Source organism: Stegostoma tigrinum, chromosome 30, assembly GCF_030684315.1.
Source record: "Stegostoma tigrinum isolate sSteTig4 chromosome 30, sSteTig4.hap1, whole genome shotgun sequence".
NCBI classification, from domain to species: domain Eukaryota; kingdom Metazoa; phylum Chordata; class Chondrichthyes; order Orectolobiformes; family Stegostomatidae; genus Stegostoma; species Stegostoma tigrinum.
In genome coordinates, this window is record NC_081383.1 from 17,191,363 (window position 1) to 17,205,154 (window position 13,792).

The following is a 13,792-nucleotide window of genomic DNA, read 5'->3' on the forward strand; positions in this document are numbered from 1 at the left end:
CTATTAAATAGATTCCGACCACAGGTAAGCTACTATGAACTGGTGATACGTAGCTCCTGGTTAAAGCTCTAACCCTCTTCTAAAACACTTAGACAGACAGAAAGCAAAGAATTGGTGTTATGAGTGGAGGGAAAAGAAAAATACCAGGGAAACAGCACCACTCCACAGGATTCAATGAGTTGCTCCTTTTGTTTCTGAAGTCCTGCAATTCTCTGATTTTTTCCTTCAGGTTCTCCTACTTTTTCACAGGAGGCACCGTGCAACTGGTTTGTGAATTATTAAGTCTCCAGTGTATGGGCTAAAAGAAATGCAGAGTAGCAATATTGAATATTCTGATCTGTATTGCTGAGTTTTACACCGGGCAATATATTGATCATTATGGGGCACATAGTTTAATTTTCATGAATCGTAAAAACTATGAGCATCAGTGCACACTTTGGTTTACAAATTCCTTGATAAAACGTTCTTTTGGTCACTACACATTTGCGAATATTTCAACACCACCGCTAATCAGGTGAATTCCACTGATCTCTGCTATTCTAAGGAATTGAGAGTAGAAATCAAAATTAGAACCATATGACAATTCAAAATTGAGCACTCAGGTAAGTGAAGCCTTGTGTTGGAAGTTAGGAAGTCAGCAGTGGTGTTGGAAGAGGTGTGAGTGTGTTGGGAAGATAGGCGAGGGACAAAAGTTTAGGGATGGCACTAGGCCTTTGCCTTATACCCCCTACCCCCTTCCCCAGATGACAGGAGGCAGTACATGCATATTCTTAGTTGGAAGTATTGTAGACAAAACATATAGTTATAGTTCAAGCAGTAGTTGTCATATATAAACTCAACAACTGTTAGTGGTCCCCACTGCAGGATTAGTTTTCGTAAAGGAACCAGCACCAGTAACTGCACACGCTCAGTAAAACCAAACCCCAAGGACTGACAAAGGTAACTCATTGATGTTTGGTTGATGTGGCCCAAGGATCAGCAGGCATGCTCCATCCCGTATCTCCTGTCAAGAATGTGGGCCACCATTCCCAGTTTCAATTACCACTGCTCTCCTTTGTTCTCCTCCCCCCTGCTCCATCCCCCATTCCAGCCTCCTATAACCTCCTTGTCTTCTTCACCCCAGATCTCAGCCTTCAACCCTCTTAAGCTCCTGGTCTCATATCAATCGTACTCTACTGTCCAACTGCCTAAATTACTCCACCCACCATTTTCACTCACCTCTCACCTTCTCCTCTTACCTGACTGACCCCCAGCCGACCTTCTCACTACCTGACCTCCTAACCCTCACTCTCCAACCTGCTGTCTATCCACCCTCCCCTGGCCTGTCTTTCCACCATTTTCTCTGTAATTTTAAAGGAATGAATATGTTAACAGTGATAATTTGATGATGATGATAATGATACAACATTGATGTCAACTGTCACATCCTTTTAAAACTCCAGAAAGGGAGGAATGAAAGCATTTTTCTAGAGAGCTCAATCAGTATTTCCTAGAATGGAATGTAAATAAAGAGCTTATAAGATCTACTGAGAATCAAGTAATAGTTACTCTTAGATAAGCTGATGACAGTGATGTAGCAGTCCCTGAAGAGGAACAGTACAGCTAAATAGAGCAGGTGTGAGAGTGCAGTAAGACACATAGAGCCTGGAGACACCTTGATAGGCATGAGTCCATGACAGTACAAGAATGCACACTTAGGTCCATGAAGCAGCATAATCTGTGGTGACTGCAACATGAGCACAAACCACCCAACACCCCCACCACCAGCTCCTAGCCTGTTCCCCAAACTTCACGTCTCCAAAGGCCCAATTTCTAAATGAATAAAATGTTCATTTTAGTTTCCACTCTGAACTCCTTAGAATAGCAGAGGTCAGTGAATTAACCTCCTTGCATAAAATGGCATTCAAAAAGTCAGAAAAGAATAGGAATGTATGTGATTGCAACAAAATGGTAGGCGACTTTCCTAGGTGATGCAGTTACTAGTTCTCTCCACAAGATGGCATCCATTGCTCTTATCACGGCACTGGCAAAAGCAGTGCTTCCTGCCGAGGGGTTGGTGATATTGTGTCCAATTTTCCAGGGGAATGTGCCAGTTCAGAATATGATGACAAAGGTACAATTCTATAATTGCATATGCATTTCTTAATTCATTCAAATAGATTACTGTCTGTAATAAAATAAAAGTGCAAACCTGATGATGCATGAGCCCAAGAGACCAACAACCTTTGCGACTGAATTGTTACTAATTAATTCCTGGAGAGGAATACTGTATCTATTAATTACTCTTTCACAGAAGGAGCGATGAATCATGGTGAATACGACTGAAGATTGCCAAGGTGCTCAACGCCCCTGCCCCTGATCCTGACACACCTTAAGGTGAAAGGTAACGAGATTTAGTAAAATGTAGAAGGACTCAGATGGACTGTTGGGTGTCTCTGGGGTTCCCTGCAACATCAGGCAGCTTGCCTGTCCTCCAGATCAAGAGGGGTGGGGGCAGCTCGTTCTTGCGCCCTAAGGCTACCCTTCATGTTTTATTGGCCTCACCAGAAAAACATGGCCTGTAGGAAGGAGTAGAGTGTCAAGCAGTAGCTAGAACTGAAACAACAATCCCAATCTTTTATTGTGTAGTTTGATGCCACACTGTCAGCCTGGGTTCAAGTTGGACTGGTTGAGGAGAAGCAAAGTCAAGAAATGTCAGTAGGCTTAGACTTCCAAGTAACATTATTTCTTATACATTAATACTTAGTGGTGCTGTGGATGGTAAATCATAGATAGACCAAGTTTTGATCTCAAAGTTACATTAGGTAAGGAATTATCTATCTTCTTCATGTGTTGAGTTCTTCCATTTCTTTCTTCAAAGCAGATGACTGCTGTAGGCAGAGTTACATCATCATGTACATCATCATCATCATTAATATTTTCATTGCCATTACACTAAATTAACTCCCCATTTTCACTCTGAGTGTGTAAAAGATCTTGTCTTGGACTCCGCACTCTTTTGAAACTTATTACGGATTACCCGATGTATGGACAGGACTGGAATCTAGTGTGGGTCATAAGCCAGCTGGTAGCCACCATGCTGCAGTGCCACAGGATCTCTTTCACCCCTCCCCAAATTTCTATTTGCCAGATGCTCAGACACACCCTGATGCTCCATTCTACAGCCCCAGCTGGTGGGAGCTTCCAGTAAAGGGCTCTCTCAATGCTGGAGCCCTCTAGCTTTCCCTTGGGGATTGGGGTGGAGTGTGTTGCATTCAGCAGTGCCATACAATCCTAGGTTAAGGTGTTCCACACACCCCAAGAAAAAGTTTGTTCTGTGGTGCTGAGGAGCCTATGGACCCACGCATGTATAATATATATATGTCAGTTGTGTGTAGTTGCCTGTTTGTCATTTTAAAACTCTGCTATTGTTCTTTTACTGGTACTTCAGCCCAGTGCTTCTGGTTCTGATGCAGATGGTGTAGACAGGTGGAGGATCTCCTCTTAAGTGTGTTCCTGGTGCTGGCTAAAGCAGTCGTCAAGAGGTCCTGGCAGCAGGCTGTAGACAGTGTTATCATTCTGTGCCATGGGATGGGCCTGTAATGTCCAACTACCTGCCTCTCTTCTTTGGCTACATCTGTACCCCATGTGTCACTGGAGAGGCAGCCCCAACTCCTTGGACTCTCTTCGAGAGATCGGCACTTGGGGCTTGAGTGCATTATCTCGCTCACCAACACCATTTTCCTTCTGTCCTTGCCTTGTATACTACTGTGTTTGTGGTGTTTTGTCATCAGTGTACTGTCCAACGGGGCAGTGGTTTGTTGTTTGATAATTGTTAATTGGACAGTTAGTTAACCTGGCTGTGGGATTTAATTTAAAAAAATCTGGGCTCTTCATGATGTCCACCAGTCGTCTCAAAGCTTTCTGCGAAAGATGAGCACCACCAGGGCTGGAATGCATTATCTCCCCTAGTAGTAACCACTTTGATTTAGTTTCTCCTTTGTTCAACCTTTTTTCTCTTAGTTTTTATTTATCCCACTGCTCCTGATGGTCTTATAATTTGATTAATGAGTATTTCTGTTACTTTTGTGCTTGGCTTATTTTCAAAAAGAGAGCAGGGTTGTCAGTGCCATTGGAGAGTGTGGAATGATCCACCAATAACCTCGAAGTTTTGAGAGACAGGTGTGCCCTGTGGGGGTGGAGTATATTATCTAACCCTCCAACAGCAGGTTGATTTAATCCATCCCTTGCATCCTCTCCTTTTTGATTTTCATAACAGCTGCACAGTCCCTGGTGAGCAGTGTCTGTAATCTGTTCTTTGGGTGCGTAGTTTAATTAGCAGTGGGCATTAATTGTTGAACTGCCTAGTTAGATAACTTGGTTGTTTAAGAAATGAAAAAGAGCGTGTGTTCCTTCATAACAAAGAAAGCTTGTTTTCTTACCAGTGAAGGACAGGGACTTCTCGGTAAAGTGAGGATCCAAAGAGAAGGCCAGAAACTGGTACTTGTACTGTACTGTAGTTCAATAATTAAACTGTTGTAAATCATGGGAAGCTGCCTGATTCAGTTTGCCTTTTAAACAGGCAGATTTTGACAGCCTCTGACAATGTGTGCCTACCTTGTATAATTGTCAAGGAGCCTTCTTCAAGAAGCCTGCTCACGCCAGTGAATGTCTGGCTGGAGTGTGGAGCTTGCCGAGGTATTGTTGTTCAAACATATCCACAAATGTTCTTCTCTGCCTGTAAACTGTGTGCTGGGGTATCACTTTGCGTAATTTCTAGCTCTTTGCTCAGCTCCGTTCTCTTTTGGAGCCGTAGGTGTTGAGGCAAAACATTAGATTAGATTCCCTACAGTGTGGAAACAGGCCCTTTGGCCCAACAAGTCCAAACTGCCCTTTGAAGCATTCCACCCAGACCCATCCCCCTATAACCCACACACCCCTGAACACTACAGGCAATTTAGCATGGCCAATCCACCTAGACTGCATAACTTTGGACTGTGAGAGGAAACCAGAGGACCCAGAAGAAACCCATGCAGACACGGGGAGAATGTGCAAACTGCACACAGACAGTCACCCGAGGCTGGAATTGAACCTGGATCCCTGGTGCTGTGAGGCTGCAGTGCTAACCACTGAGCCACTGTGCTGGTGTTCCTGTTGGTGGTCTGCTTCCAGGACTACTGCTCACTTCAGTCCTCATCCAAGATCCAAGAAGTAATTGTATAACTGGCTCCCACTTTGAACTGAGGAGTGACAATGGAAAAATGTGGATCTGGCATCCAAAGCAGTGAAAAATAACTTCAAAGGTACTCATCAGGTTGTGTAAGCAAAAAACTTTCACTCAGGCAAGGAAGCAGGCAGGAGATTAATTAAATTATTAATTAACTAAATTAAACAGAACAATTAAAGCATTTCTTTCACTCGATGTTTCAAGCCCCTCAAATCCCACTGTCCTCTCACCTTAATTTCCCTGGAATGTTCTACAATATGCAGGAAACCTGCTGAAACAATGTCTGAATTGAAGAAATCAGAACCACATATTTTAATTCCCAACCCATCTATCTCATAGGAGGGTTTCCTGCATTCTTGCAGATTTTGATAAGGCTAGAAGTGGGAGTCAGCCAATCACTTTCTGCCACAATTTCAACTGTTTTAATTTGCTTTCCAATTGTAAACCACCACCCCGCTTTTTCTCCAGTTCAAATTCTACCACCAGGCACAAGCCGCCCCTCTTCCTCCACTCACCTTAACCCTGCAGGATAGCAACGTTTTGAAGACCCATTACAGCTAGTCACTGATTGCTTCCGTGTCAATGGATTATGTTTTCCATTGCTGATTCTAAGGTCAGCCTTCTCAGTGACGTTCACTGAATGTGTGAGATCTCCAAGTTTCAATTTCAGTTCCTTTAATTAGGGGTTGCGCAGAGTGCAGCAGAGCCCACTCGTTTCTGTAGACATTGTGTTTTATTCATTTATTCAAGTACCTCATAAATTTCTCACAGCCTGCACAGTGTGAATTGTTTTCCAACATGTGAAGTTGGAACGGCATACTTCCCTTTCTGATCGTCAGTCAACAGGAACAAAACCCACAGCAAGTAACATGTGGTCTTCAGAACTGTAGGTTGTGTGTAGTGAGCGACTTCATTATCCAGAAATGACGCTGATTATTTCACATGAACTTAGATCACAAGAGAAATGACTAACTGCAATACATGATTACAATCTACTCATATATTTGTGTCACAATAGCTGCCTTACCAGCAGTGTGGAATGCTTGTATTCTATCATTTACCAATAATCACTTTGCAGATAGTTTTTCATCCAGGCCATGAGGCAAGCATGGGGCTAGCGAGTTGATCATCTTGCTAACTGGTGATCCAGACCCTTTGAACTCTTACATAAGCTTTAAATAATTAGACCAGGCAAGCTCCAGCAAACTCAGCTTCAATATCACTCAGCTGTTGGTAGTGGATTGTAGTCATTAAGCTGACAGATCTCAGCAAGGGGCCCAATGAAACACTCGATGTTTTGTCAAAACTCTTCAATCAGGACGTTTCGCAAGAATACCAGTTAAGGGGAAGAACAACATTTTTACTGCATGAGAGGAGGTGCTTGGCAAGTGGATTCCCATTGGACCATGTACTGCTGTGGAGAAAGCAACCATTAATGCTGGTTAAAATTTCAGTAAAGCCCATCCACTAATTGTTAGTCATCATTAATGGCTGCATCCAAGGCAACACTTCTACCCAGGTGTAATGCTGGGCCTGTGCCCAAACTAAGTAGACAATCGAATTCACCTCCAGGCTAGGGAGCTAAGGAAATTAATTAGAGTCTTGATTTCTTCTGGGAATAATCTGTGAATGTTGCATCAGGCTCACTTTCACTGTAATATTCTGTGAATATTCACTGTCTTGTTTCACACATGAAGAATGCGCTTGTGGATGAGGTTTACTGGATATGTCCTTTGCTGCTAGTAGTGGGTCTAAATAAGGATTAGGAATCAGCATAAGCTTAGTAGGCCAAGGGGCCTGTTCCTGTGCTGTATTGTATTGTATTCTATCCCCTAATACATTCGGTTTGAGGAGGGTGAATCGGCTATCCTACTTTCAACCTACTCGGTTGGCTGCAGTAAATATTTAACAATAATTTTTAGCATATGGTTATGTGTCATTTCAATTAAACTGTTGTTAAATAGTTCACATGAAACAATGAAGGAGCCAATTATGACAGTTACTTAAGTAGAAGGAAAAGAAATGTTATTATTTTCCAACCTTGTGAAAATAATAGGTGCGAGTCGAACACATGCACAAGCACAGATAAAAAGTTTCAAAGTAGATAATGTCCTGTACAAGAGCGAAGATTAAAGGACATGCAGTTTAACATCCTTAGGGTCTTCTTTAGGATTTAACCTTAGATCACAGTTGGTTAGGGATATCCTAGGCCACCAGCAGCTGTTGAAGTTGCAGACATTGAGTTCTCAACGATCAAGCATTCTCTCCTGTTTGCACAATCAACATTTGGTTGTGGAACAACCTTTCAATCTATTTCTGTTAATTTCCCACTCATAGCTGACCTGGCTAGTTGTTCATTGGGAAGGGCTGTTGCAGTATAAGGCTTCATTTGGACAGAGAACAGAAAGACCTGGGGGTGGGGGGAAGATAGTGGGGGGTAGTTTAGGCTAATTGTGGTGGAGGATGAGGAGATAGTTCAGACAACTTGCAGAGCAGAGTTTAATTTTGGCTTCTAGGATTCTAGGAAACACACAAACCTGTTGATCTTGGCCCACAAGCAGTGTTGCAAAGACTCTTGAGTCATGGATTTGTCCCTGCAGGGCTTTGTGAGGCCTGGAGCACACTGATAGATGTAGTTAAAATTAGAATAAATTATAAATAAATGTCTGCAACACCATTCAAGTAGTTAAACAACCAACTTACCTCTTCAGAATAGTAAATTATCTTCGCTCCCCATCCTGCTTCCATTGTAAACAGATTAAGCAACATCTCGATTTGAAATTCTCAGCTTTGTTTTCAATTCTTTCATGGGCTCACCCCTCTGTAAAGCAAGTTTTGCTGTTTCTTCTCATTAAATGCACTATATAAATACATATTCAGGCTTTGTTCAAAGGCCTAGAGGTCTTCTGCCACTGCCTTTTCCTACCCTGGCCTGTTACCTCCTGTGTTCGTATCTGAAATTTGGGTGGGTGAATACTCTGCCACTCTTACAGGCTATTAGGAAATTTGGTACAACACCACCACCTTATTTGAACTCAGCCCAGTTGGAGACACTGCCAGCTCGGACCTGTTCATGTTTCTCTTCAAATCTTATGGGTATGATTCCATACAATTTAATATTAAACATTTTGAATACAAAGCTTCCAGTAAAATTGCAACTCCATTATTTATATCTTCCTTGCATTGAGGTGCATTAATTAAAAGTAGCATTCAAATAGGTTTCAATTATTAAGGCAGTGGTGTCAATTTATTCAGGCCAGATTTCAAATGTATAAGGTGTCTTTAAGCTATCAATCCAAACTATTCAGGTTTCGAAAACAGCTTAGTTGACTCATTGATAACTTCCTGCATATAAGTTAGCAAGTCTGCTTTCATAAGAAAATTGGCAGGAACTGCCTGATGACTAGGAGATAGGAATTTGGTACTCAAAGTCACAGTCTTAATATCACAGCCCTTGGGTCCAACTTTTGTCCTTTGTGCTAATTTGGTTGACCACAACTGTCAGAATGTGGAACAGTCTCCCGGTTTCAAGAGGATTCCTCTATTACCTTACGGAACTTTACTGCAGAACTAGATTGTTCTTCATAAGGCAAGAAAGACTTATAAAGCACCCTTACAATCTAATGATGTCCCAAAGCTCTTTGAAATCCCTGAAGAATAGTCACTATTTTAATGAGGAAAGACAACTGCCAATTTCAGCACAGAAAGATCCCACATGCAACATTGTGATATTAAACAGATATTTGGCTTCAGTGCCATTGATTAAAAGATTAATATTGATCTGGGAAATAAGCCGTATTCTTCTGAAAATTATACTCAGCAGTAAACATGATGACTAAGTTTCTATTCCTCTTCGGACTGAAAATGCCTTATGTGGCCATCCCGTTTTTTACTGTAGTCGTGGAAAGTTACTGCAATCTGTTTTGGTCACTGGCAATCAAGTTTATATAAACTGTCAGATATTTATAGTTATCTAATGTGAAATAAAGCAGAGTTCACAAAGATAAAAAAAGATCAACAGCACTTTATGCCTTATAAATAGAAATATCAAACAGAAGAATAAAGGAAGTAAGTATAAATTTATGCAAAACATTTGTTCAGCCACAGTTACAGCTCTTTTTGAATCTTTGGGAACAGTTCTTCAAGCCATACATAGTGCCCAGGTTAGGTCCACTCAGATGATGTGAGGGTTGGGAAACTACACAAATTGAGGCTTAAAATACTGAAATTGTTTTCACTGGAGCAGAAAAACAGAACTATATTAAATGTTTTAACAACTACACAAGACTGAATAATGAAAGACTATTTATTGTAGCTGCTGAGTCTCAAAAATGAATCATCAGTAAGACAGTGAGGAAAGAGGTTAGGGCAAGATTACTTAGAAAAAGTAAATAAAAGCAATATGCAGGAAATATGAAATAAAATCAAAAAGTTCTGGAGAAACTGAATGGATCTGGCAGCATCTGTGCAGAGACAAATACAATTCACATTTCAAGTCTAATGCAGTGTGGAGCTGGACGAACATGGCAAGCCAGGCACCGTCAGAGGAGCAGGAAAATTGATGTTTCAGGTCAGGACCCTTCTTCAGAAATGGGGTGGGACTGATGTGGGCTCCTCTACATCAATGAGACCAAGCAGAGGCTCAGAGACCACTTTGTAGAGCACCTGCACTCTCTCAGCGACAAACAATAACACCTTCCAGTCGCGAACCATTTCAGCTCCCCCTCCCACTCCCCAGATGACATGTCCATCCTAGGCCTCCACCAGTGTCACAGTGATGCCACCCAGAAACTGGAGGAGCAGCACCTCATATTCAGCCTCAGGAGCCTACAGCCCAATGGCTTAAATGTGGACTTTACCAGTTTCAAAATTTCCCCATCCCCGACATCATCCCATGGCCAACCCTCCCTCTCATCCCTGCCTCCTTGACCTGATACAACCTTCCATCTTCTCTCCCAACTTTCCGCTCCTCCTACCTCACTAACTAATCTCCACCACCCCCTATCTGTACTCACCTATCACCATCCCACCTACCTTCCCCAGCCCGTCCCTCCTCTCTCTATTTATTTCTGAGCTCCCTGCCCCCAGCCCACCATTTCTGAAGAAATGCACCAACCCAAAACGCAAACTTTCCTGCTCCTCTGATGCTGCCTGGCCTGCCGTGTTCTCCAGCTCCACACTGTGATATATATGACTGTAGCATCTGCAGTCCTTATAATCACATTTCAAGTCTGATGTGACTCTTTTTCAGAGCTGAAAGGGACCAGAAAGTTGTATTTTTGTGCAACTGATAGAGGGGAAGGAGGAGCAAGTGGAAGAGATTGTGAATGTGCTCAGAGCACAGGCAATGATAATAGTGAAATAGAAGAAATAGTGACACGAAAAGGGTGTAAATGAAGTTGGGAAAAGGAGAATATGAGCACACAATGTTGAGGGCAAAGCCAACAAGAGACAAACATGACAAGACTGAGGGATTGGGCAGATGTAAGTAGAATGGAGTACAAACATCACACTCTGAAGTTGTGGAACTCAATCTTGAGATCGAGACTGAAGTGTCTGAAAGGAAAACGAGGTGCTGTTCCTCCTGCTTGAGTTGAGCTTTGTTGGAACAAAGATTATTTACAAAGAGGTTGTTGGAACTTCGAAAACATCACCGGATGTAATAATTGTTGCTGTTGCATCTTTTGAAAGAAAATGTAAGAAATATTTGAAAGTAGGCTATGAAAAGAAAATGTGGCAAGAGGATTAATTTTGGATGGTTCCAAATCACTCGCATTTTAGTTGAAGCTTTCTCAGCTGTAAAATTAGGGAATAGGAAGACTTAGGGAAGAGATTTAGACAGTCTTGAGGATGCAGAGGGAGACTATGAGTGGGATTGTGTGTGTGTGTGAGAGAGAGAGAGAGAGAGAGAAAGAGAGAGACCACCAGCGACAGTGTGCATGTGAAAGCAAGGGAGTGAGAGAGACAAGAAGCAAGAGAGACCACCAATTATAGCATGTGGGGGAGAAAGTAAGAGTAGTGGTGGCAGTACGTACTGGTGAACAAGAATGCCAGTACAGGAGGGTATGAGAGTCAGAAAGCGACAGTTTGATGATGTGAGGAAAGCCGTATAAGGAAGAGTGTGTTCCAAACCTACCTGCCCCAGATTTCATAAGATGGAGGCAGAATATCTGTGGTATTCCCCACCTGGTACCATCCTCTATGTGGTGCAGTGAGAATGGATATGGCAATGAGATGATGTGGTGCAGTGAGAATGGATATGGCAATGAGATTATGTGGTGCAGTGAGAATGGATATGGCAATGAGATGATGTGGTGCAGTGAGAATGGATATGGCAATGAGATTATGTGGTGCAGTGAGAATGGATATGGCAATGAGATGATGTGGTGCAGTGAGAATGGATATGGCAATGAGATTATGTGGTGCAGTGAGAATGGATATGGCAATGAGATGATGTGGTGCAGTGAGAATGGATATGGCAATGAGATGATGTGGTGCAGTGAGAATGGATATGGCAATGAGATGATGTGGTGCAGTGAGAATGGATATGGCAATGAGATGATGTGGTGCAGTGAGAATGGATATGGCAATGAGATGATGTGGTGCAGTGAGAATGGATATGGCAATGAGATGATGATGCATATTATAGTGTGACAGTGACGACAGCAGTCATGTGCAAGAAAGTGTGTGGAAAGGATGGAAATTTCTGTACCAGTGGCACATGTACTTACGGAGAGTGTTAGTAATATAAAATAACACAAAGAAAAGAGTTAGCAGAATTTGATAGAGTGAGACAAGAGGGGATAGGTCAGTCCAGGGAAGACGGACAGGTCAAGGAGGTGGGATGAGGTTAGTAGGTAGCTGGGGGTGCGGTTTGGGGTGGGAGGAAGGGATGGGTGAGAGGAAGAACCGGTTAGGGAGGCAGAGACAGGTTGGACTGGTTTTGGGATGCAGAGATAATGGGAACTGCAGATGCTGGAGAATTCCAAGATAATAAAATGTGAGGCTGGATGAACACAGCAGGCCAAGCAGCATCTCAGGAGCACAAAAGCTGACGTTTCGGGCCTATACCCTTCATCAGAGAGGGGGATGGGGAGAGGGAACTGGAATAAATAGGGAGAGAGGGGGAGGCGGACCGAAGATGGAGAGTAAAGAAGATAGGTGGAGAGAGTGTAGGTGGGGAGGTAGGGAGGGGATAGGTCAGTCCAGGGAAGACGGACAGGTCAAGGAAGGTGGGATGAGGTTAGTAGGTAGCTGGGGGTGCGGCTTGGGGTGGGAGGAAGGGGTGGCCATGGGCACCCGCATGGGCCCCAGCTATGCCTGCCTCTTTGTAGGTTACGTGGAACAGTCCCTCTTCCGCACCTACACAGGCCCCAAACCCCACCTCTTCCTCCGGTACATTGATGACTGTATCGGCGCCGCCTCTTGCTCCCCAGAGGAGCTCGAACAGTTCATCCACTTCACCAACACCTTCCACCCCAACCTTCAGTTCACCTGGGCCATCTCCAGCACATCCCTCACCTTCCTGGACCTCTCAGTCTCCATCTCAGGCAACCAGCTTGTAACTGATGTCCATTTCAAGCCCACCGACTCCCACAGCTACCTAGAATACACCACCTCCCACCCACCCTCCTGCAAAAATTCCATCCCCTATTCCCAATTCCACCCCCTCCGCCGCATCTGCTCCCACGATAAGACATTCCACTCCCGCACATCCCAGATGTCCAAGTTCTTTAAGAACCGCAACTTTCCCCCCACAGTGATCGAGAACGCCCTTGATCGCGTCTCCCGTATTTCCCGCAACACATCCCTCACACCCCGCCCCCGCCACAACCGCCCCAAGAGGATCCCCCTCGTTCTCACACACCACCCTACCAACCTCCGGATACAACGCATTATCCTCCGACACTTCCGCCATTTACAATCCGACCCCACCACCCAAGACATTTTTCCATCCCCTCCCCTGTCAGCTTTCCGGAGAGACCACTCTCTCCGTGACTCCCTTGTTCAGTCCACACTGCCCTCCAACCCCACCACACCCGACACCTTCCCCTGCAACCGCAGGAAATGCTACACCTGTCCCCACACCTCCTCCCTCACCCCCATCCCAGGCCCCAAGATGACATTCCACATTAAGCAGAGGTTCACCTGCACATCTGCCAATGTGGTATACTGCATCCACTGTACCCGGTGCGGCTTCCTCTACATTGGGGAAACCAAGCAGAGGCTTGGGGACCGCTTTGCAGAACACCTCCGCTCAGTTCGCAACAAACAACTGCACCTCCCAGTCGCAAACCATTTCCACTCCCCCTCCCATTCTCTAGATGACATGTCCATCATGGGCCTCCTGCAGTGCCACAATGATGCCACCCGAAGGTTGCAGGAACAGCAACTCATATTCCGCCTGGGAACCCTGCAGCCATATGGTATCAATGTGGACTTCACCAGTTTCAAAATCTCCCCTTCCCCTACTGCATCCCAAAACCAGCCCAGTTCGTCCCCTCCCCCCACTGCACCACACAACCAGCCCAGGTCTTCCCCCCCACCCACTGCATCCCAAAACCAGTCCAACCTGTCTCTGCCTCC

At 44.1% G+C, this 13,792-nt stretch overlaps 1 long non-coding RNA gene across 1 annotated transcript in view; it reads left to right on the top strand.

The window, feature by feature from the left end:
• Positions 1-2,302: 2,302 nt before the first annotated feature.
• LOC125465986 (uncharacterized) overlaps positions 2,303-13,792 on the top strand; it is a 38,689-nt gene continuing 27,199 nt past the window's right edge. The window contains exon 1 of the long non-coding RNA XR_009442799.1: positions 2,303-2,383. This is a non-coding gene — a long non-coding RNA (uncharacterized LOC125465986). The remainder of the gene's footprint in view (positions 2,384-13,792) is intronic.